Genomic DNA, 22,372 nt, shown 5'->3' with positions numbered 1-22,372 from the left:
TCTTTAACATTGTTCTTCTATATTGCAGTGGATAAGATTTCTCTGAAGGGCATAACTTTGCAGCTTGGCAGTCCAGCTCTAATACCATGCTTATTAGAGAAAAAACAATCTTTTGAAATGTTTTCATACTTAGTCTGCAAAAACTGTCAGGATAAAGAAATTATTATGGAGGCAAAGTATTAAAAAAGCAATTAGAAAGTGACATGTTATAAATAAAAATGCAACCTTTTATGAGAGTGTCAAATTTAATATTCATATAATATGCCAGTTTAGAAAAATGTTGCCAAAATGTGATATCCAGTTTCTTTCACTTTGATGAAGCTAAGTCTTGTGAATTACTTGAGTTGAGTATGTGTACAGATATTTTTTATCTTATTTATACATATATTTCGTTATCCTTAATTCCTGTCACTGAATTAAAGGCCATACTGCCTATTCCATAATGTCAAACTGTGGATATTCACTCATCTCATGTTCCAATCCTAAACATTGTGTATTTCCAGAAGATAGAGTTTAGTGCAATCAAATCTTTCATATATATCATGTGAACTTTTTAGATTATGATTTAGACATCATGTGATTTAATTTCAGCATCTGAAATAATGTAAAACTCACTTAAAGGTGATTTTAATCTGTCTTTTCTATGATATATTTTATGCCAGAGAGAAAAACATACACCTTTGACTTAAGTAAAGTTATCCCATACAAACCTGCCCAAGCATGATACAGTGTTCAGCTGACTTTTATTTTGGCGTAGAAAGCTGTTTAATACAAATACATTGCTTGTGTTTGCTAGACATTAATAAAAATTAATTTTATGTTTATTCATTCTAACCAAACCACTTTCTGACCTTTTGCAAAATAACTGAGTTATTATTACTTTCCTGGAGCTCAAGAATTTTTTAGTTCCTTAAGCATATATTCATTAGTGGCTGATTTTGTTCTATCTAGACCCCAAAGGTGCCTCTGGCTGTTCCCAAATCTGTGGGTCTCTTTCAAAATGTGACAGGTACAATTTTTGAGTAGACTCCAGAGCAGGAGGATCCTGAAGGTTTCAATGTTTATAAGTTTAAGAAATCCATTTATTTGCTAGCATATGTAACAAGTGTTTATTGTTTGCATATTTTTGTCGATTCCTGAGCTCCGTATGGGCATAGGCACAGATATTTCAGTGGCCCCATTCCCAAACACGATGGCTTAATAATATCTGTTTATTGCTAGTATAAGTGGATATTTTCATAAGAACTATTTTGAAATTATGTATTTTATGTAAGAATTGGCAAATTAATTACTTGAAAGTATTTAAAAATTTATTTTATCTTTATTTATATGAAATAAATATTTTTAAATGTTTTTTTCTCTCTTTAAAGTATAAGCATGGTTTTTGAGTGGCATTTGTATACTCAGCATTTCTGAACTTCAGAGAAAATGCTGATGAGTAGCAGAATTTCTAGCTAAACTTTGTTTTTGCTCTAAGGTCACTTAGGTTTCAATGATTAAAAATGCTCAGGGATGCACTTCATATTAAACTTGGGAGGAGCGTAGATTGACTGACCTCTGCTGAAATTGAATATAATTCAAAATGCTGCATCATCCTTAACAACAGCTTTATTAAAAATGTTCATCCTCGAATTATTTTTCATCTCATTACTTTTATATGTATTTCTTGTTTCGATTTAATATCTTGTTTCCTACAAAAAGAACATTGATAAATGTATTCAAACTGAAAATAGTTTCATAACAGTAACAAGAAAAAATAATAGCCTCAATCCATATGGTTCCTTCTTTAAGATTTAAAACATGCTTTGGTGATAGTTTTTCTAATCTGCAAAATATCCCAGAAAACATTGCATTATTTTACTGATAAGGTTATTACAACAATTTCACAGAGCAAGGAGGAGCAGGGTTTTATTTTAATATATTCTAGCATACACTCTTCCTCCCAAGTTATGTGTTCTTCAATAAAGTCAGAATCTAGTAAAAACATGTCCCAAGTATGTATTTGAAAAGAAAAATATTCTTTTGACCTTTGCTAGTTATTAACTAAAGTACAATGAAGCTAAAACTAGACTCCTAAGTGTTCTAAAGTAGTAAAAAAAAAAAAAAATCATGATTGGGTAGGAGAAATGCCTGCCAACTCAGACTAATAGTTGTTTCCAAACTTTCTTGGAAGTATTAATATAAAGTGACTTTTCTTGCTACTTCATTCACGTATTTTATTAAGCTCTGTAGAGTGAAAATTTTAGGATGGTCCTGAGGCTCTGAAGGTTGTAATCTCTAATGTCTGCATCTGGAAGATGTTGGGAAACAGATGCTGAAATGTTTTCATATTTTACTTTGACAAAAATATAGACTATCCAGTGTTATTATTTTTCAGGGCCTGATTAAACATTTTTTGCTTACATGTTTCACAGGGGGAACTTTTCAAGAAGAAATATGTGCAACATCTGAGTTCAGACGAGGAAAACTTCTGTGAACTATTAATAAGCTATGTTTGATGAAAAATGTCACTAAATACCTTGTTGCGTGGGAGTGTCAGTTAGATCATCAACTCTTGTTGTGTGAAGGATTTATGAAGTCAGGCAGTGTTCGTTTTAGTAAAAACTCAGCATGATCCTGGGATACCTTTGTGAAGCTTCTGAACACTTTTCTGGGTCTCTGTTTCTTTGTTTATAAAGTGGGTACAAAAATATAAAATTCATTGTTTTAATGTATTAATTATATAAATTTATTAATAATAACTACTAATATTTCCCAAGAAAGAGGAAAACATATGTCCATACAAAGACTCATACACGAATGTTCAGAGCAGATTTATTTATAATCTCCCCCAAACTGGACACTGACCAATGTCTCAATAAGTGAATAGATAAATAACGTGGTGTAGGCATAAAATGCAATACCATTCAGCAATAAAAAGAATGAACTATTGGTTCTCAGAACAACATGCATGAATCTCAAAATAATTATGCTGAGTGAAAAAAAGCCAGATTCAAAAAAAGAGTTCGTAATGTATGATTCCGTTCATCTAAAATTCTAGAAAATGCCAGCTAATCTATAGTCACAGAAAGCAGTTCAGTTCTTGCTTCAGGAGAGGGAGAATATAGGGAGGAACAGATAAGAGAGGGCTAGAGGAAACTTCCTGACTGTGGGGATAGCTTTATGGGTATATGCATATCAAAACTTATTAAATTTTTAAATATCTGCAGTTCATTTTATGTCAACTCTACCTCAATAGAGCTGAAAAGAAAAATGAATTCTGTGTGCCCTTGATTGCAATTCCAAATCCCCAAAGGGCCAGCAGTTCTGGAAGGAAAGCTCTTTGCCTTTATTTCTAATAGTACTGGATTAGTAGTATGATTGTAATATATATAATTTTGGACATTTGCAGAATTTATAGTCCTAGAGACAAATTTGAATGGATTTCCTTCTATGTGTACTTTATTCTTAAAATATCAACATTCTATCCATATTGTAAGTACAGAGCATATAGGTATGTGAGAAACATGGAGACATATGTATATAGAGAGACCTATATATGCATGTGCACAATATAAGTACAATTATTTTAATAAGTGCATAATGATATATAAGCCAGTGAGTGTTAGTAAAGGTGCATTTCTAACCATCAAAATTATAACTATATTTATGCCAGAGATGAGCATGTCTCTTCTTTTGTCAGGCCGTTAACGAGGGGTGTTGAGTCAATCTAGTCTGTAGGAAAGCTGGGCGTGGGCTTTGCCCTTGCTTTAGTTACATTCAGTGCACCAAAGTCTTCATCATCTATTGGTGGGCTGCTCCAACTGCATACTTGTTTGAGGCCTGGAGTGCCTGAGGGTTTCCTTCAGCTCTCCTACAGTACTCTGTTTTCAGCCAACTCCTCATGCCTGCCACCAGGTGTCCTCTCAGCCCTCCTGCCCCAACTCCAGTGGTGGACTGCACTTGGCTAGAAGTCCATACAAGCTAGAGTGCAGAGGTGAAGGCTTGAAGAGCTGGCAGGGGGAAAGGTAGGGAGAGTTTTCCATCCTCCTAGTCACTCTCTGTCTCTGGTCGACCTTGAACACCTGGGACTCAGGGGTGAGGCTCTCTCACATCTGAGCGCTTCCCCACCAACCACATTGGCCTTGTACTCAATGCAGAGTTTGGAGCAAGGACTGCCTCTCTGCCTTTCCCCCAGAGGTAGGGGAAATCTGCTTCTTACTCAGCACTGGGGCCAATGTGGGCGGGTTTCCTGCTAGCTCTGTGGGCCAGACCTCTGCCCTGTGCTCAGTGCAGACTTCGGGGTGTGGGGTTGGCGGCTCTTCCCTCAGGGCAGTTAACCCCTACCCGCGATTCAGATGATCACTGAATATTCTCATGTGGGACAGATTTCTTTCAGTTTCATTGCTTGACCTTCAAACTCAGGCAGGGTCTCTACATGCCTGCACCACCCAGGGAGTTCTTTTGCTCCATCGCTAGTCTTTCTTGTAAGCACTAGGTGGAAGTCCATGGCAAAAATCTTGGTGGGTTATATGGCTTCTCTTATGTCTGCAGTGCCAGGGATTTTCACATTAATCCACAGCAGCCTTAAAATATTTGTCACTCAGGTGTCTTCTTACCCACTTCTCTGGTCACTGCCTTCTCCTACTATTCTGGCAAAGATTAAACAATGTGTGTGTTCCGTGTCTTCTAAGAGTCACTTCCCAGTTTTTAGATTTTAGCTAGTTTGTCTTGCAACTTCAACTCTAATGGGATCAGAATTACGGTTTGGAGACTATCTGGGTTGTTAGTGGGGGCATGGCATCCTTTGGCAACTTTCTACATACTAAGCAGAAGCAGAAGTGTCCAGATGCTGTGCTGTCTTTGAGTTATTATCTTGACTGGAGAAGGTCACAAGTTTCAAAGGTGTCTACCTCACTTTCTCAAACATAATATCTCTTGCAGCCCGTCCACATCCCATATGAGAGTTGCGGTGTCTGCCAAGTGTGTGTATTCCACTTATTCATTTTCTGATCAAGCCTAAGACTCTTAGGTGGGTCTGCAGACTCAGTGAACCCAATGTGAACTGAACTGGGGTTCAGACTCAACCTATTACCTGGCTTTCATATGCCCCCCCACACTGGAACCGTGATGACACCTCAGATTCCCTGGTACCAAGGTCAGTTGAGCCCTTTGCTCAACTGTCATTGGAATATTTGCATATTTCCCTTTCCTCTGTGCATATTTGCCCAAATAAATGGTTGCAGTTCCCTTTAAAGACTGTAGGAATTATTACTGTGGATACTTGCTGTGAAGTTGCAGGATCTTCCTTTTGGAGACTCAGCCACTGCTTCACACAATGAGTTCAGATCCAAAAGCTGGATACTGAGTTAGGAATCGTGACTTTGCAGGGGGAGAACAACCTGGATAGTGGTGGGGGTGGATAACAGCACTCAGTTTTCTCACCATCCATCACTGATCTTTTTTGGTTTTACAGGTAGATACTGCCTGTTACGTGTCTATCTGTTTGTTGGCTCTAGGAATAGAATATTCTAGTCAACATTTTTATAAGTCTCTTCAGAGATCTCGTTGCTGCCCCTCTAACTTTCAAACACCTACTGATAATTATGTCAAACTGACTTCTGCTGGTTAAGTGGCACCTCCTGCCATCCATCATTTTGGATTCTATCATTGGCATTAATCGGTAATCCCAGTTATGTAACAATATCTCCAACATCTACGCTGACCTATGGTGGAGAGCACAGAATAAGCACACAGAGATGCTGATCACCATGTCATTCCTTGCTGAATTCACAAATTAGATATTTTCTGGGGCCTCCCATGGAAAAGAGGCTGTTGACTTTTTAGGTCCTACATCGTTTATTCCCTCCAGCATTCCCAATTCTCTGAACATTTTAATCCCTTCTTCTTTCACTTGCACTTAACATTCTGGCATTCCTCTCTCAGTAGTGTGAGCCATCACTTTTTCTGTGCTACTAGGAGCCATCCGTATAGCATGTTTGCACCATCTCCTGAGATCTTTGCGAGGGTGTTACATTCTATATCTTAAAAGAGAACTCCCAAATCAATAAACTCCCCCTTTTCAAACCTTAATTTTCACCATCTTGTGTAAGCACACTCAGAATTCAGTTCCATGTGTGTTTTCCCAGATCTTGGAGTTACATGCAGACTAGGTCCTACAGTTCCCTTGACATATAATTATTTCCCCTCTTTTCAGGTCTACTATCTGAGGCTGGCTTATGTTGTAAGTTAACCTTATTCATTAAGTTATAAATAGTAATTATTGGGTTAGATTTTTCAAGGAGAGGTCTCTGCATCCTCTTCAGATAAGCGTGAATGTGAAGGAGTAGGCAATTTCTGCAGGCTTAGGAAGTCCACTAGATTCTGAGAATTTGACATTTTCAAGCACCTCAATCTAGATGTCCTCATTCAATATATCAGAATCTCATTCTTTCCCAATCAAGGCTCTGGTTTGGAATGGGAGACCTGCCTTAGTTGGAAGCTTAGATACTCTTCCATTTAAGAACCACCAATAACCAGGGTGCGGTTCCCTAGGCCTTAGCTTTCTCTGCCCTGCTAAGGCAGGAAATATGTGCTCCAAGGAAGCCCCTGGCTCTCACACTTAGTCTTTATTTTCAATTAATCAGGCTTAGCTTTTAGTTATCTTTTTCAGAGTTTAATCAAACTATGTATTACATACCCAGTTCCATTTAATTTATAGCTAGTATTTTCCCCCTTCTTTCTCAAATGGCTGATATATCATATCTGCTAATGCCTTCTCTCCTACATTGTAGTTCACCAACTGTGAAGGTTAAAATGGCGCACTGCAACCTTGGGCCGGAGGCTCTCTGTGCTCTGCCTACTGCCAGCCATAGGTCACAGGGTCTTTCCTGCTAAGTGCAAAATCTCACTCCAGAGCCTGCTTTTTAGGCCGCTCCTGGAACAAACTGTCTGCAGATTTGGTTCCTAGGAAAGACAGTTCTGAGACTGAGATTAGCATGCAGGAGATTTATTAGCAAGTGCTTGAGATGAGCACTGGGGAGGAAGGGAAAAAAATCGGGCAGAAGCTGAGCTGCAATGCAGACTTAATAGCAGCCTCAGCTGTCTCGACAGGGGCTCTACAGTTGGGAAGACACTTTAGAATTGTCCCAAGATTGGGCATAGAAGTTGGGCATTTGTCACCCAACACTGAATAATCTTTGGAAAAGGGCATTACTTTGAGCAAACCAGCTCTGTTCAACTGAGGAAAATCCTTTAAATTGTTTGTAGATGAGGGTTTTCTGCCAGGGAGAAGATGGGGAGTAAATCCCTCACTCCTGGTGGGGAATCTGTGTGATCCACCCTACCATCCACTACAGGGTCCTTAGAAGCCACCAAAATAACCTCTGAAACAATATAAGACACTATTTTTCAATAATTCAGCTGGCTCTTAACAGTCTTGAAATTCAACTACACTAATACTTTTATTTGCAGTCTAGTGTACTATTTTAAAATGAAATTCAGAATTTTAGAAGTTGGAATTTTGCCAACTGAAAAGTGATTAGTTTACATCTATGTCATTTTAATTTATTTTTTGTTAAACCCTCTGGAGGATACAATTCTTCTATATCCTAACCAATCAATATCAAGAGAATCAAGTTAATAAGAGAATGAAAAGAGTAAGGTCCTAATTCCAGAAAAGCATTTTATTGAAGTCTTTATTTTCTACAAATTCACTGGAAGTGTGCGCACACAGACACACGCACTCACACACACAGAACTGGGTAGAATGTACGAATATGTCAGGAAAGAGTTGCCTGTAAGTTCTCTAGAACCTGTTTTGTATCAGTGGTTTCTGAGTTTCCTCTTCCATGTACTCTGCCAACGAGAATTTATTATATTCTGCTTATGCCTGAGAGAATATAGTCCTATTAATTCAAGGCCACAATCAAAAACTCCCAATGATAATCTTCATCATTGTTTTTTTGTGCATGAGTGAGGAAAATTAGCCCTGAGCTAACATCTGTGCCAGTCTTCATCTATTTTGTATGTGGCTCGCCATCACAGCACGGTTGGTGAGTGGTGTAGGTCTGTGCCCAGGATCCACACCCGCGAACCCGGGCTGCAAAAGATGAGTCTGCCGAACTTAACCACTACGCCACAGGGCCAGCCCCTCATTTTGTTTTTTGATAACGTAGCTTTGGCCTGATTTACTTACAATTTTTGCACATATACATATAAGTGAGATTGGTCTGTATCACTTTTTTTTTTAATTATCTTCATCAAGTTTGGGCAATTAAGATAAAGTGTCCATACTTTAATCTTGAATAGTTTTATATATCTTTAGATGTTAGATATAATTAGTCTATGGAATCATCAATTTCTGGTAACTTTTTAAAATGTTGCCAATCTTTTCCAAGGAAATTGGTCTATTCAAATAGAATCTGTCTTCTTGTCACATTTTTATATTATAACTTTATGGGAAATCATATATTTCCTCTAGTATTCCAAATTTATTACATGTAGAATTATCATGAAATCTTTTAATCTTTTATCTGTCTATGGCTATGTGTTTTGCCTTCTTAATTTTCTTCATTTTTATATGTTTTTGCTTTAAAACTCTCATAAGAGGTTAGTTTCTGCATATTTTCAAAATAGTCTTATGTTTATCTATTCCTCTACTCTTTGTGTATCTTTCTTTTTATTAATTTCTGCCTTTATATTTATTAATTTCTTTACCTACACCATATTAGCTCATGCTGTTCTTTTCCTAACTTTTAATATATAGTAAATACCTTCATATTAAGTATGTTTTATTTAATAATGAAGACAGAGAAGACAATATAGGATTAGTTTTTTGCCTAGTAAAAAATCAATATTTATATCATTCTATTTTGAGAAAAAAATCTCGAATTTTTTCCAATTATGTATAAAAAAGAGATTTACTCCAACCTCATTCTTTTTACACACAAACACACACACACACAGAAACACAGAAACACAAACACACATGCAAATAGCCATCCTTTTTTAAAAACAACTTTCTCTTTCTGTTTTACATGATTTTTGTATGCTAGATATGACTAATTATGAAAGAAATATGTCAATATGTGTTCCTTTTATAATTTTTAATAGCTGGAGAAATGAATGTGTATGGTTTTCAAAATTTAAACTTCTTATTCTGTTTTTAATATTATAAATAAAAAGTTTCTTACACTTAAGTTTAACAGTTTAACCTAGAAAATTTTTTCTATACATATATAAAAAATTATATCTTTTTAAAAAGACTATTTTGTTCACTTAATTTGGTTAATATATTAATTTAATGAATTAAATATGCAAGCTTTTGTTCCATTTGCAACCTATTTAATAGATTTATTAATTTTATTTACCATCTAACAAGATATATTTATAGATAGACATAGAATTATTATGGGTAAATAAAATACATTTTTATAATATAATATATATGAATATATAGAATATGAAAAATAATTTTCAAATATCATATAATGTATTACTTATAATATTTGCTTACTAGTCAAGTATAATGTATTACATGTAACATTTGCTTATAATAATTTGCTCAATATTAATTTATTCATATTTGGGTATATATGCATGTTATATATATTCATTTCTTATATATTCACATTCATATATATTTTAAACAAAAATATAAACATATTACATACTAATATGTGCATGCATATATATGTATAGTTTAAATGGATATTATATTTGTTTTTGTGTAGTTTAAATTCATATTTTATCAATGTACTATATTTAAATACTTCAATATCTTAATTGCCAATACTTAGAAACTTCAGAAGCCAAAACTTTCCCTGTAGATTCCTGCTTTATATACACTGAAATATAAAAAATAAGAAAAGCAAAATGTTGAATTATTAAAAAGCCTCCTTTTAAATAACTTGCATTATATACTCATATATAGGTATTTTGCTGGTGTTTCACTGTAAACAAGTAATTAAGTTTCACAATAATCTTGTTGTGAACAATAGAATAAATGGATGTGTTGGAACCTAAATTATTCTTCCCCAATCACAATAAAATTCTTTGCGTCACTGCAACTTGGGTCATTTGAGCGTTAAAAACTAATTCCTTTAAGTCCTCTATTGTAATCTTTCATAATAAAAGAAGTATCATTTTGGCATGCTGAAATAAGGGGAAGACGCAAGACATGAAAAGTGGAACAGATGATAACTGGATTTTCCTCCCACTGCTATGACTATAAAATAAATAGCCTAGCTTAATGTCTTGAAGCTGTTGATGACATTTTTTCCAAGTACTTGAACATTAAATATTTGTCTGGTAATACCCTAAGGAATATTTTTAAATGCAATGACGTCTGAAAAGATTGTCACAAAAATCATTCATAATTAGGTTTAAGAAATCAGTTTAAGTATCTATGTAAATCATTTGATAAAATGCCATGTTGAATGCATGGTCAGCTAAGTTTTAGGAAATAATATATATATGCAGTGTTCCTAAGCAGCATATATAACCACCAAGTATTAAAATTGATTTCTATAAAAAGGACAATAATTATTATTTCAAGTTTCTCAGGATTTAGGTTAAACCCTAATAATTATAAGTGATAGCTATATAGTTTGACATCATTACAAATAGCAAGGGCATAATTGTCATTGTCATTTTAAAACTACAGCAATAAAGGAAAAATACTTTAGATGGAGCCTAGAATTACAATATTACGTCATATAAACATGATACTTTAATATTGTTATAATATTCAGGAGCACACTCTGTTTGCCTAGAACTCTCTAAATTACTAAGGTAACACAGAAGACAAAAGCCAATGGGCCTCAGGGAACCACAGCAACTTTGTTGACATTATGATGTCTTGTTGCACAATGATGATATTAAAGGAATATTCCACGAGCATTGTTGATATTTTACAGTCCCCTTCAAGTTCAGCATCTTGCCATGGCAGGAAGAAAGTGTTATCAGGAAAGATAAAATGATCAAAGGATTGTAGCTTTTCCAAAACAAGAAATGTTTGTCCTTGGAGGTTAGATTGAGTTATATTATGTCCTTTTATGGGCTATTAGTATTTGAAAACTTCTATCACTATATATTAATATACATGTGTGTGTGGACACATGTATACACACCAAAGTAATCCTAAGAGGTATTGTTATTATCACTATATTTTATGTGAAGAAACTGATAATGTGAGATATTAGGAAATTCTAATTTTGCTGATATACTTTAACTTCATTCATTTACTATCTCTCTATTCCGTAAAAGCTCACCACAAAAAGTTCTACAGTCTCCTTTCCATTATCTTTAACCATCTTTTAGCTTTTTAAAACATCTCCTTTAGATTTATGGACCATTGCAGATTTTACTTTGTGTGTGTTGGTGAGTGTGGCTTTGCCTTTCTATGCCTATGTGTGTGTCTATCTAAATCATTTTTCCTACTAATACAGACAATATCAATTTAATTTGAAAGTATAAAATAGTTTTCTAAATATGTACTAGCTCAACCAAAATGTTCAAATGCTTCAAAAACAAAGTATGTCTCAACACTTAAGTTACAAATATTTAATTAATGCTTACTATATGCCAGTTTCTATGCTTAGTATTTAAAAATCAGACAAAGGTGAAAAATGAATACACAGGATTCCCTTCCTTCAAGGAGCCTATAATTTAGTATTAGATCAAATGTAATACAAAATATAAGATTAGCATCACAAGATATAAGTTAATAGTAAATTATGGAAGCCAAATAAAAAAATAATTTACACCATCTGAAGTAAATAATACTTCCCGGGAGATGTATATTTTGAGCTGGATTTTGGATAATGAATAAAATTTTCATAGGTGGAAATTGTTAAAATAAGCATTCCATTCTTTTAGAAATTGGCAATAATAAGAAAAGATATATTAAATATATGATCACATACTCAGCAAAGATATTACACCCAATTTTGGTGGAAATAATAAAGGCAGAGGATTGCTTGTTTATGAAAAAAAATTAATCTGACCAATGATAAAAGTCATCTTTAGAGACTTAAAGAAAGAACACCTGGCTTTTCGATGTGAAATGTTATCATTCCCCTTTTGTCCTCACATATATACATGCTTCTCAACATGAAGTGAAATAGCTTGATATCAATTATTGACCATAATACCCAAGGAATAGACATTACGGAGGTAGGAGAGAGACATTACCCATTATGAGAATGATCAGTTAAATTATGAACTCACAGTGTTACTACACTTTCTAATATATCTAGATACCAAACAGCCCAAAGTAGACAAGTTCAAATTAGATGTTATTGCCATCAGGAAACTGGTTCATCTTGAAGGAACATTTTGTCTCCGCTGGATGCAATGACCTCTGTGTGGCCCTGCTACTAGCTGCTTCTTTATGAGTCATGGGGAAAATAAACACATTAGTGCTGGGTGGGGGCTTTGAGGTGCTTACTCTTTACTCTCTTCTCATACGGCCTTTGTGCTCCTCACAGTAGTGAAGCAGAAAACACACATCACTGAGAGTGGTTAAGTTGATCCATAAAGGATGGTGACAAAATAAACTATAGAACGGAGGCAGAGGCTGAAGAATTGAGTGTATGTGTTTGAAATGCAAAGTCAGTTGGATAAATATGTTCCCTTTGAGAAATAATAAGTTCACTTGGTTGTAAATGAATGATAAAAATAATAATAATAATAATACACAGGCCAGCCTGGTGGCGCAGCTGTTAAGTGCCCTCATTCCGCTTCGGCGGCCTGGGGTTCGCAGGTTTGGATCCCAGGCGCACACCGATGCACCGCTCATCAAGCCATGCTGTGGCGGCATCCCATATAAAGTAGAGGAAGATGGGCACAGATGTTAGCCCAGGGCCAATCTTCCTCAGCAAAAAAGAAGAAGATTGGCATCGGGTGTTAGCTCAGGACTGATCTTCCTCACACACAAAAACTACTTGAATTGTCAGGTGTTGTGAGTATAATATTCCTTCACATTCTACACCCATATCCTAACTTGGGTTCACCAAGGAGATTTTCTGGAGAGCGTCAAGCCCATACAAAAGTGCAATACAGGAAAAAGAAATTCTACAAAGGCATAAAAAATTAAGCAAGGGACTGGAAATTTGATATCAAATTTTTAATCAATACCATTAGTGTAGAATGTAAAAAGTAAATATTACTTGGGCCGGTCTGGTGGCATAGCAGTTAAGTTCAACGAACTCTGCTTCGGGGGCCTTGGGTTAGTGGGTTAGGATCCTGGGCACAGACCTGTGCACTGCTCATCAAGCCACGCTGGGGTGACGACCCATACACAAAATAGAGGAAGATTGTCACAGATGTTAGCTCAGGGCCAATCTTCCTCACTAGAAAAAAAACATTACTATACACTGTAGGAAAAAAGGGAAAAATAATTATTTTACTATGTTCCCCTTTTTTCTTCTCATTTTAGGCCTTGACATGTAAAATCGCTTGTCAATAGAAAGTAACATGACTATAAGATTTGAGAAAACACGTTTTACACGGGATGCATTTTTGGTTCTGAGGGCCAGGAAAGGTAAGAAAAGATAGGGATCAGTTAGGATAGTCCTAGAGGAAGGGAAATAAAAAGCCAACAGATTGCAGAGGGTTTTAGGTTGCTCTGAGTTCTAGGTTTAAGGGAAAAAGTGGTAAAGTTGCTATATTAGTCAGGGCTTTTTTTATTACAAGGGGCAATAACACAACTTAAATGGCTTAACCAAAAGAGGTTCATTATTGGTTCACATTAGTGGTTGATCCAAGGGCCAATCCTGATGTAACGTCTGTTGACATCTAGGAATTCAACAATGTCCTCAAGACTATATCTTATTTCTCTCCCTCTCCTGTTCCTGCTTTAATCCATGTTCGTTTCATTCCCAAACACACTTCGTGCACATGTATCAAAGGCAGACTACTAAATGTTTGAGACTTAGACCCTTCTTCCAGTTAGGAATTCAACATATGGGGTCAGGTAGGGTGTGTGTGGATGGTATGGTACCAACAGAGTCTTTATATCATCCATTCCTTACCCTTCAGTGCCCAAGTGCGTGGAGCAATCTAACTTTTCACCCTCGGTCATCTTTGGTTCCTGTGGAGAGTATGTTAGGGATCTTTGATCCTGAACTCTACCAGAATTGACTACAGTGGAAGAGTGGCGTGTCCTAAAGCAAAACTTTACCAAAAGAACAGATGGCCACTACTTGCATCCTCTGTATTTTCTTTAAGAATACTCAACATTGTTCACCAGGATAGATCCACAGAAAAGGGATTCAGAAGCTGGTTTGCCTAGGAAGGAAATTTCCAAGGGACCTTGAGAATCAATAAAAGATCGATGGACTAAAGCAAGAAAAGGAATTGGAAACAAAGTCATAATAAAATTAAACATTTTGAAGTGATAGCATATCTTCAGGGACTTAGAAAGTTGTGTATTTTACTAAATTATTTTAACATGTTGGAAAATAAACGCATTTCTATTTAATACCATCAAGTGTATGTAGTAATTCCCTGTTTTAAACAATTTTAGGTAAGAAAACAATTTTTAATTTTAGATTTATAGGGATAAAATTAATTGTATTTTAGAATCATTTGGGTTTATTTTTTTCCAGTACTCACAATGTAATCTGGCAATGTATAGATAGTTCAATGTTGGGTGTTCTATGTGAATGAAAAGTGGGCATCCAGGTCCAATTGTATGTGGGACAAAAAGTAAAATATTTGTGACACAAAATCACTGTTTGCACAAATATAGAATAAACTATTTTTAAAAATTAAGAATAGATATTATTAGTGATATAAGTTCTAAAATATCACCATATATCAGAATAATTCTGCTTTCTCCATGATCAGGACACATTGTTTATTTTCATCTGGTTTTAGGTAGTCCATTTTTCACATCTTATTGTTTTGAAAATATTTACATAAATTAACCTAAAATCTTCCCCTTATAACTCCAACTATATCCTTAATCTGTCCTATAGTCCTACGGAATGATACAAAAAAAGCCTAAAAACTTCACTATTTCCTAGGTAATTGAAGGAAGTCAATATTTTTTCCTAAAATCTTCATTTTTCTGCAGTATATATATCTTCAGTTCTTTCAAATCTCTCTTTTTGTTTTTTTTTTGCGTGTGAGGAAGATCAGCCCTGAGCTAACATCCAATGCCAATCTTCCCCTTTTGGCCGAGGAAGATTCGCCCTGGGCTAACATCTGTGCCTGTCTTTCTGTGCCCTTCTTTATATGGGACGCCACCACAGCATGGCTTGACAAGCGGTGCGTCCATGTGTGCCCAGGATCCGAACCCATGAACCTTGGGACTGCCGAGGCACAGCACATGCACTTAACTGCTACGCCACCAGGCTGGCCCCTATCTCTTTTTTTTTTAACATAAAGATTTTCAGATCCTCCATCAATCCGGAAACATAAAGCAGATTTTAAATGTACTGCCCAGAACTGAATGAACTCAATACTCCACATTGGGCCTAGTTGTAAAAACTGCGATATGATATTTACACTCTTGTTTTCAACTAATATTTTATGCAACATGTTTTATTAATGTTTAAAACCTTTTCCATCTGTTGTTTTAAATGGAACTTGGAGTCCTCTACTTTTCCTAGGTCCTTTTTAAAATATATATATATGTATGAATAGTCATCAACTTACATAAAAAAAAGTTTCAAAGGAAAGAATCATCATATTATTCAATGGTTGCTCCCACGTTCCAATTTCAACCTACTCAGCGTACATGTATGGAGTGTGCAATTGACAGGGACCATTTCAGATTTTACAGATGGCTAAGAGGACAATCTCTTCCGTTCTCCCTCATGCTTCTGAGCCTAGACGATGTCTTTCTTGTTAGTTATTCATGTGTTGGAGGTGTCCTCGCCTGAGCCCACTCCCGTTGGGCTTTTTCCCTTTGTATTTATCTCACTGCTCTTTGCTTTCATTATATTCTCTAGCAACAATTTGCTGTCTCCAACAAGCATCCCCAAATGGATGTTTTATTCTGAAATGTTATTTCTATTCTTACACCTTATGGAATTTGGTTTGAACTATCTTCAATGGAGCCTGGTGTTTCTCTTTCTCCTCCATACTTGTGGGTTTAGAAGCAAGAAGAGCTTTCTCTCTGCTGTCCATTGTTGATTCCAAATAATCATGCAACTACTACTGATCATCTATCCTTTCTCCTTTGGAAGTGATAATATTCACCTGTGTCACCACTCCCAGACCTAAAGAAAGTACGTGGGATTTCTAACTTTCTTGAGGACTCCAGCATCTAGTTCATAGTCTTCCTCGTAAAATACTTGTTATTAATACTGGTGACTTCAATGAAAACATTCAAAATATGTTCACTCTTTTTCTTCACTGCTCCTTGCCTTATCAACACCAGTAATCCTGTTCTGCATCCCAGGGTTGTCAACCTTTAGGATGAATCCATCATATATTGCTATCAACTGGAAATTATTTACTTTCAATATTTCACACCAAAAATTAGGTTTCTAATTTTCTTTTTAGCTGTCCTAGAAATATCTTTATTATAAGTATTCTTAAACTTTCTCTAGGTGCATTACAGACTGGGTATAAATTTCTTTTTCTATTGAAATACATTTGATATGTAACATTGTGTAAATTTAAGGTATTCAACACGTTTATTTGATATATTTATGTATTGTAATGTGATTGTCATTGTAGCCATAATTAGCACCTTTATCACATTACATAATTATCATTTCTTTTTAGTGGTTGGAATAATTAGGTTCTAGTCTCTTAGTGAGTTTTATGATTATAACACAATGTTGTCGTCTATATTCACTATACTGTGTATTAGGTTGCTAAGGCTTATTTACTACTCATTATAAGTTAGTACCCTTAAACAATATCTGTCCTACCCCCCTACCCTCCATTCCCTGGTAACCACCATTTTGTTTTCTGTTTTCACAAGCTTAGCTTTTTTAGAGTCCACGTGTAAGTGATATCACACAGTAATTGTCTTTCTCTGTCTGTCATCGCACTTAACATAATGTGCTCCAGGTCCATCCATATTGTCACGAATGGCAGGATGTCCTTTCTCATGGTTGAATAATGTATACACACACACCACATATTAGGTTTCTAATTTCTAATTCTGACTATCACTATCTTTTTTCATATCTTCTTTTATTTTTATAGTAACTCTATTACACTTTTACAGAGAGATCAAGTCACACAGCCACCACCTACATGTAGTCCTCTAACTTCTTTGTAGTTCTGCTTGATCATCCATTGCAACCCTAGAATCCCTTTTGTTCACATGTCATCAAATTTGTGGGAGAAAACTCGTCAATTTTCATCTGTTTTCTGTTTGAATCTAGGTTATATAAGTTTACTTACAAAGGATTCAGTGTGACATAGCTGTCATTCACTTCCAATTCTCGCCTTATTAAAATTATAGTGGTTGTTACAAAATATTTCACTTTTTGCAATCCTTCTTTTCAGATGATCTTAGCTTCTATTTTATTGAAATAATTTAGGCCCCAAAACTAAGTGAATTAAAATAGCTTATTCTCAGTGTCAGCATTTTTCTGTGTCTTCACTCATATTCTTCTCTTTTTTTATCGCAAGATGAAATATTTTTGTCTTTCTTTCTAAGGCTAAACCTCGTGATAGAATGTCATCATGGAAATAACACTATAGTTCAACTCAAGAGCTCTGAGTTCAAGCCTGCCATTTCTGTTGTTTTGAACAAGTCGCATTACTTTCTGGGACATTATATATTTCGTTTAATAAATGTCATTAGTCTTGTGCAATTCCCATATTTAGTACTGTTACTTTATTACTTGTTATAGAATTTGGAAAAAATGTGTTATACTCTAAATAACTTTTATTTGAAATCCTTTTAAATGAAAAGAGTTTTTATAGCTATAGGAGTAATAAATTTAAGAATAACAGCCTTAAAGCATTTTTGTTTAATTGCATTTATCTCTATTAAGTCTTAGGAATCTCATCGATTTTTGAGAACTGTAAAAAGATCATTAAGCTATCTGGCTCAATTCAATATAGTAAACAATCCCATTTAAACAAATCTTTTAGACAATGAAATATTAAATTATAAAACTTAGGTAACACACATCGATTGCACAATGAATATCCCAAAATGCTGGTAAATCTTTAACACTGTCTTGTTGTACAGAATTATTTTTGTTTGCTATAAATATATTCAACCCATAATAATTTGAAAATTATAAAATTGAATATCTAGCATACAAATTTTTCTTTTGTTGACTATATGATTCTGCTGTGAAAATGCACTTCATAACAGTAATTTCTTAGTAAATATTTGTATTCATTATTCATGTTGACTTTACAACTCTGAATGACACCCTTACAATACCTCAATTCTTGTGTAATTTTCTTTCTCTCAACAGGCAAGTATACTCCATATTCAAACAAAGAGACTTGATCATAACAAAACACAACACCATAACAGCAAGTACAATGAAATATATTGGTTTCTATGAACATTTAAACATATTAATTCAAACGCTACTTAAGTCGTACCTTATTATTTTATGAATAATGATGATCATTGAATTGTGAGCAGTAGCAAAGTCTTGGAGCAACTCCACCTGCTCCTCGCGGTATGAAGTCACTCTGCAGTTAGAAGCAAAATCCTGACTAATTTTTCCCTCCTCTAATGTTAGTCACAGGTTACTTCTTGAAATACCCTCCAATTTTCTTTCTCTCTGTCTTATTCTACTAAAATCAAACATCAATCTTTTGGTATTATGCCTTCAACTCATTCTTAATGTGTTTCTGTTTTTATCTCCTATTGTCTCTGCCTATGCCTCCCCCAAACTGATGCTCAACCCACATATCCACATATATAAGCTCCAACTCATGGTCTTCAGAGAAAAATACCCTGCTTCCTGGTCTGTTTATTGAGATTCATCTCTGGATGAACCGCTTTCCCCCACCTCCTCTGGAAGACTTTGCTTATTTTCTCTGGATCTTCAAACTGAAATTTTCCCACAGCCTACATTTTTTCCTCTTTCCAGTATATGTGAGCATCACAATCATTATCATAAAATATTGATTTTTACGTGTAGTCTAAAGTGCTGTTAACATGTCTCTCCTGTAAAATCAATATTTCACCGTTTACTACCTCAAGAAGCTGAAATTCCTTAGCATAGTTAAGCATAGTTTAAAAACCCTTCAAATTCTATGTAATCTTAGCAAAATGGTTTCTCATTCACTTTGTAATGAACAACTCCTTAAATTTCTACTGCTTTTTTTCTCTTTTACACTTTAATTTCAAAGCATTTTTTCTTTTCCTTTTTCTAAATCTATCCAAGTCAATTTGCATACATTCATCCAAAATCATGACTTTAAAAGCTTTCCAGACCTGTACAAGTTCTTCAGAAATATAGCCTTCACTGTCTATGACAATTATTTAGCAGTAAGTCTTTCTCTGCTTCCTAAATTTTTAATATATTTTGCCTCATATGATAATACAATTATTGGCAATTAAAATCATCATTTGTCCAACAACTAAAATCGCAAGATAGAAATTTTTTTAAGAGTGAGCTTATCTCATACGTGCTTTAATCCCCCAAAGAGACCCTATCTACATTATCTTCCTCTCTTTTTCTGCCTTCTCTGGTTTTAATTGAGCATTTTATGACTCTATTTTCCCTTCTTTTTTAACATGTTACATTTCTTTTAAATTTCTTTTTCACGATTACTATAGCACTTCTCAGATACTGCGGGTACCTTATAACAGCGGATTCCCAATTCTCCCTCCTGTCCCTATAACTATCCCTGTCCCAGTCATTGTCATTCATTTCATTTATCCATATATTATAATCACCCAATACATTGTTCCTATTATATTTTGAGCAAACAGTTATCTATTAGGTCATATTATTAAGAATAAGAAAAATAAGTTATTTTGTTTTACTTTTTGGTTTATCTAAGAAAGTTTTATTTCTCCTTCACTATTGAAGGATAATTTTGCTTAATACAGAATTCTATGTTGGTAGTATTTTTTTTTTAACACTTCAAATATTTCACTCCACTCTATTCTTGTTTGTATGATTTCTGATAAGGAGTTCAGTGTAAATATTTTCCTTGTTTTTCTGTAATTAAGGTCCTTTTTCTCTGGCTTTTTTCAAAATTTTCTTTTTTGTCTTTGGCTTTCTGTGGTGTACCTTGTGACCTCAATTCTCTGATGGCTCTAAAAAAGTCATTGATTTTAAATTTGTTTAGATTTTTTCTTGTGAGGATTCCAAGCACTTTACGTGGCAGAACTAAAACCATCTATGCCTACAATATTGTTCTTTATAAAATTAGTTTATTTTTTTAAAAATTAGCAAATGTTATTATGAAGTAATAATGCCATGGGAAATAATATTTGATTTACCATGACTTCATTAAGACTTTCATGTAAACATAGTCATTTAGCATGCTCTAAACATTTACATATTATTTTTTTAATATTCAGGTCTCTGCTATATCAAGAAAGAAGATAAAAGTAATGAAAAATTACATTTTCACCTTATGCAAATCTGATGTCACACTTCATACATTTATACACACTGTGCATTAATTAAGCCAGGAAAAGGGATAATTTGACAATTGTATTGATTCTCAAGAGAGGACTTAAATATTTATAGATTATTGATGTGTCTCACTTCTAATATATGTTTAAGGAGTACCAAAAAGCTCTACTAAAGGTTCTTTGAATACTTGCAGTAAATGTGAATTCTATGATAGTCTTCTTTTTCATTAGCCCTCTAGACCTAAATTTTATTTGCACAAATTATAAACATTGAAAGATACAATATAGAGAAAAAAAGAAATTAACTCATCATATGCATGATATAAAATATCAAGATTCTTATCTTAAATATCTTATTAATTATCTGTAGAACTACAATGGGCTTATTGTTTCATTTCTAAAATGGAAAATTTTGCAGAGCATTCTGTAAATATGTAAAATTATGAAAGCATAGATCAGAAGCTGTAGTAGTTTTACAGTCATTGAGAAAAACATAAGCACTTTGAACTTGGAAAAATCTAGTCTGGAATTTGTCCTATGTATAGGGTATATTTTTCAAGCATCTGTAGCAAATTACACATGACAAAAGATTTATGCCACAATATCTAATGTGGTTCTTAATAAACATAGAGGAAATATTTATGAAAATTACATTGTAAATTGGGGAAGATCAAGGGACATAGAGAGGTAAGATTTTTATGCTTAACTCAAACTGGTAAATAATCAACCCTAGTATACTTTGATGAGTTAGGTATATATAATGTAAAACCTAAAGCAAACATTTAAAAAAGCTTTACAAATGATACACTTGTAAACAGTATAGACAATTCAAAATGAAAACTTTAAAAAATGCTCCAGTAACTCATATGAAGACAAAAAAGGGAAAAAAGAAAAAATGACAAACAGACCAAATAGAAAATAAAAAGGAAAATGTCAGACTTAAGCTCTAACGATTAATAACAACATTAAGTGAAAATAGACTAAGTAAACCAATGTAAAAAGTATTAAAAAAATAAACAATGTGACCCAACCAAATATTATCTACAAGGAATTGATATAAAATATAATGATATAGGAAGCTGAAATTAAAAGGATAGAAAAAGATATAATGTACAAGCATTAATGGAAAGAAAGTAAAAATGGTATCAGATTAAATAGATTTCAGAGCAAAGAAAATTATGAAATAGAGAGGACATTACATAATGATAAAAATGATCAATCCACCAAATACATAGCAATGCTAAATGTGTATGCACCAAACAACAGAGCTGCAAAAGTTATGAAAGAAGAAATATACATCCACAAATATAGTTGGAGACTTCAACATCCTCTCTCAGTAAATAATGGAAAAATTGAACAGAAAATCAGCAAGGAAATAGCAAAAATCAAAACACCAACAACTAATCAATTGTTGATTTAATCAATATTTATTGAGGGGCTGGCCCAGTGGTGCAAGCGATTAAGTGTGCACGCTCTACTGCGGCTGCCCGGGGTTCGCTGGTTTGGATCCCAGGCGCACACCAATGCACTGCTTGGCAAGCCATGCTGTGGTAACGTCCCATATAAAGTGGAGGAAGAGGGACACAGATGTTAGCCCAGGGCCAGTCTTCCTCAGCAAAAAAAAGAGGAGGATTGGTGCATGTTAGCACAGGGCTGATCTCCTCACACACAAAAAAAATATATCTATATCTATATCTATATAGATATCTATATAGATATAGATATATATATTTATTGAACATTCCTCTCAACGACAGCAGAATACACATTCCTCTGAATTGGCTATGCAACTTATAGAAAGAGAGATCAAATATTATGCCAAAAAACAAACCTCAACGAATTTAAAATAATTAA

The sequence above is a fragment of the Ceratotherium simum genome, chromosome 36, assembly GCF_057802395.1.
Source record: "Ceratotherium simum simum isolate JZ-2026a chromosome 36, ASM5780239v1, whole genome shotgun sequence".
NCBI classification, from domain to species: Eukaryota; Metazoa; Chordata; class Mammalia; order Perissodactyla; family Rhinocerotidae; genus Ceratotherium; species Ceratotherium simum.
Note: the sequence above shows the minus strand (reverse complement) of the source record.